This window comes from Syngnathus acus, chromosome 20, assembly GCF_901709675.1.
Source record: "Syngnathus acus chromosome 20, fSynAcu1.2, whole genome shotgun sequence".
In the NCBI taxonomy this organism is placed as follows: Eukaryota; Metazoa; Chordata; class Actinopteri; order Syngnathiformes; family Syngnathidae; genus Syngnathus; species Syngnathus acus.
Genome location: NC_051104.1, coordinates 6,495,097 through 6,498,992, shown reverse-complemented (window position 1 = coordinate 6,498,992; position 3,896 = coordinate 6,495,097).

Below are 3,896 nucleotides of genomic sequence, written 5' to 3'. Positions count from 1 at the left end.
CGGAAGTACGTCATGACGTAACGCACGTTTAACTACGTGCAGCTTGTCAAGAAGGAAGAGTTTGTCGTGAGTAGAATGACATTTCCTTAAAAAAATGAATTCATTGACTTATTTACTTGTGAGTGCCATGAATAAAATTCAAAGCTTTACTCCCTGCTGACGATTTTACACTGCGTTGACTTGAAATGTTGAAACATTGATGTAAAGCAGGGATGTCAAACAGATTTTTTTGGCGGGCCGCATTGTAGTCATAGCTTCTTTCGGAGGGCTATTATGACCCAAATCAACCTCATATTATATACAGTAAAAGCTACAAAACAAACTGACAAATAACTCGTTTTCAAATCAGACGAGTAAAAACCGGTCAAATATTTAAAAAAAAAGATGTTATTAATAGTCAAGACAATTTTCAATACTCGTAATGACGCGAATTTGATGCACAATTTGTCTTTGCGGGCCACATAAAATGATGTGACGGGCCATATCTGGCCGCCGGGTCTTGCGTTTGACACCTGTGATGTAAAGCAATCTAATTATATTGCTTTCCATTAATGTTTTAATTAGGAAAAGAATGCAAGCAGTTATTTTAAGCTGAGGTAATTTTAAATTTAGAAGTCAAACTATTTATGTATTACATTACATAATACACTAGTTACACGATGTATTGACTTAATCATCAAAAAGGAATTGAAATCCATTGGTAGGCCTACTGAGACAACATAATTAGAGGTTAAATGAACTGCTGTGGTTTAAAAAAAAAAATTTGTATTACATTTTCTGCTGAACTTTAATTGCTTTTTAATTTAACTGTGGACCAAGAATATATGGAATGATTAAAACCTAACAAAATATTCATTTTTTTGTCTCACTTGTTCTCATGCTTTTGAAAATTATTAAATTAGTTTGCCTGTTCTACACACTTTGGACATCAAGCACACATAGACTTGTACTGGTATGTATACTAATTGAATTGTTTGACCTTCACTTTAAATGAAATAATTAATTATAAGATTAACATTTGTTATGATTACAATCTATATGTAAAAATACATTTACAGTTCTTAGTTTTGGATTTATAGAGAACATTTTACTAGTAGCCAGTATGTTTATCATTAATTTCATATGCCTTTCTTTTCAGTTTTTAGTTAGATCAAATATTGTATAACATTTTATTATGATCAGGATTGCTAAAGAAATGAGGATGAGTAATGTAGATGCACACAAGACAATCCAGAGGACTTTGGACACTCATAATTACATCTGATCTTTACTAAACATTAAGCGATCTCCCACCGAAAAAGTCAGACTTCTACGTATGCGGCTTTTGTTTTGACAGCATCCCCATGCCCTTGCCAAAGATGCTACACAACACACACACACACACACACACACTCACACACATGGTGTATGCTATTCCAAGTACTCAGCTGCTGCTTGCGTCACCGATTCCTCAGAGCAAGCTCCTGCTCTCGGTTTCCAGAGAAACGTAATGACTTGCCAATAATGCGCAAGAGCACACGAGCGTCTTCCGTGTAATATGGTGAGCGAGAGGTCCCTGGGAGTGTCTGGCCATTGTTTGCTTTAATTTCAAATTGCTCAAATGCTCCAGTCGACACTGGGCACTCCACTAAAAGGGGTGTGGGGGGATGGGGAGCTAGGGAATAAGAGGGGGGGCTGAATTGTGTGTGGCAGGGGAAAACCTATTAGGCAGAGAGAACAAAGGGAGGTATTGGAGGGGGCAGTGGTTGTGGAGGGGCCCATATAACTACTGAAACACTGAAAATTACAAATAGTCATTTTTTTTTACAACTTGCACGTGATTAAGTTCAAATCTGCCTGAAGCATCAGTAATGTTCCTCAGGTTGCAGAGAGGATGTTCCTTTCGCAAATTTTGTCTGCTCTGGATTGACCTCTTTCCGAAATGGACATATTCACCGATGCATTTTAAGATGCTACATCTCAAGAGATAACTGCAAAATAGGGAATACATTGTTTATATATGTAAATCAAAAGGATTTCCTGTCAAATTTGGAATTTCTAAGCGACGTATTTTGCAAAATGCAATAAGTTGTGTGACTGTGACAAATAGGTACAAATACACACTCATGTCACATTTTGTTCAGATGTACATTTTTATTTCCCCACGTTTAAATTCCAAGACTTTTTCCAATGGTTTCAATTGAGTGCATTTGTGTGTGCAAAATCCCACACCTTCATTTTTTTCACGCACGTGTGTGGTTTGTAGCAAAAAGTCAGCCGAAGAAGCAAGAATGTTTTCACAGTTTGACCTCACGAGCCTCAACAAATGAGTAGTGACAGCCAAGAGTAGGACATGTATTTTGTCGCACTTATGTTCACAAACAGATGCCGTGTGCTTGTTTTACAATAAATGTTTTATTAATGAGTCATTCATTTTACCCTGCGATCATAAATACCACTAAGCAAATGATCATGTAAAATCAATCATGTAAAATTAAGACAATATATGACTCTATTTATTTACTTGCGCTGCATGTTGTGGCTTTATCTCACCCAATTTAATGTTTTATTGACTGAAAAACACTGTAACTGCAATGTTGAACATTGGGTTCTATTGGCTTTTTCTGTGTGGTATGTATTATTCAAATATCATTCCATTTGATTGGTGATTGAATAGATTTGTATTATATGCATAAATTAGGATTCAATTTGTTAAATTGAATCAAACTTTATTGTCTAAATGTAGTTGTCGCCGAACAAATAAACTTTCCCAGAATCTGAATTTTTCTCTCTTAGTCTGACCTGGGTTCGGTTCATCTGTTTGCACCTATGGTCTTTTTTGTGGTCCAACACGACGGGGTGAAAGGTGAAAGCGAGCCCTCCCCCCACCACTGTCCGCACACTTCAGGCTCGGATTGCGTTGTGAAATCACATTCTCCCCTGGGTGGTGGGGGGTAGAGTGGAATTCATTGTTTTGGCAGGGGGGCAGTGGCTTTGTGTCATAAAAAGTCTATGCTCTTACAAGTGCCCTCACCTCCTTGGCCAGTCGTCAATGCAAAAACAAATGTGCTGACTGCAGGCTGGCAATCAGATGTATTTGAATTTATAGGTATGTGCATGATGAAGCTGCTTTTGAAGTGGTATTTCGAAAATGTTAACTTTAGTCATGAGCCATAACATTTCCTAATTTACAGTCAAAACACACACTTAACATTAAAAAGTAGAAATTACCATGTAAAGCTAGTTTAATTCATATTTGACTGCAAACAATTATTAAATTGCGGTAAACAGCACATGTCAACATGACCTGAGTTGGTTTTAAAGTGCAACTTCTGGTCTGTTGAGGGAGGGATTTTCCTCCAGCAGCCAGCGGGGCGTCGCTGTACTGCGTTCCGCGGATGAGCTCTCATTCTCGGCCAGTCGTTCTTCAAACATCCGTGCAGGCACCGGAGGGAGAAGGAAGCAATACGCTATGACATTTGGTGCACATAAATCTACATAACAAATGGCCCCCTCTTCTCAAGGAAATTACTTCGGAAATTTCAATGATTTTTTTTTAACCTTAATTTAGAGCAATGACATACAAATATGATTTAGAAGAATTGGGCTGAGTAAAAAATAAATAAAAATACAATACACGCACGTATTTTGTTCATTCAAAAATATATAAATACATAGCCTATTTGCAGCTTTAAGTAAATACTAATGTGTGTATAACTCTCATGAAAAAAATATAGGTATCATCAGTTTGTGCAAAAAGATGAAAAAAGGCAAAAAGATGTTGCGATTACCAGTGTGATAGAGGCTTTCTATATTTTTAAAACACACGCGCGCGCGCGCAGTTACATGTCGCCTACATAATTTGAAATAATTAGATACGTGACTTTAATCTTAAAATTGTATTCAATCCGAAATAA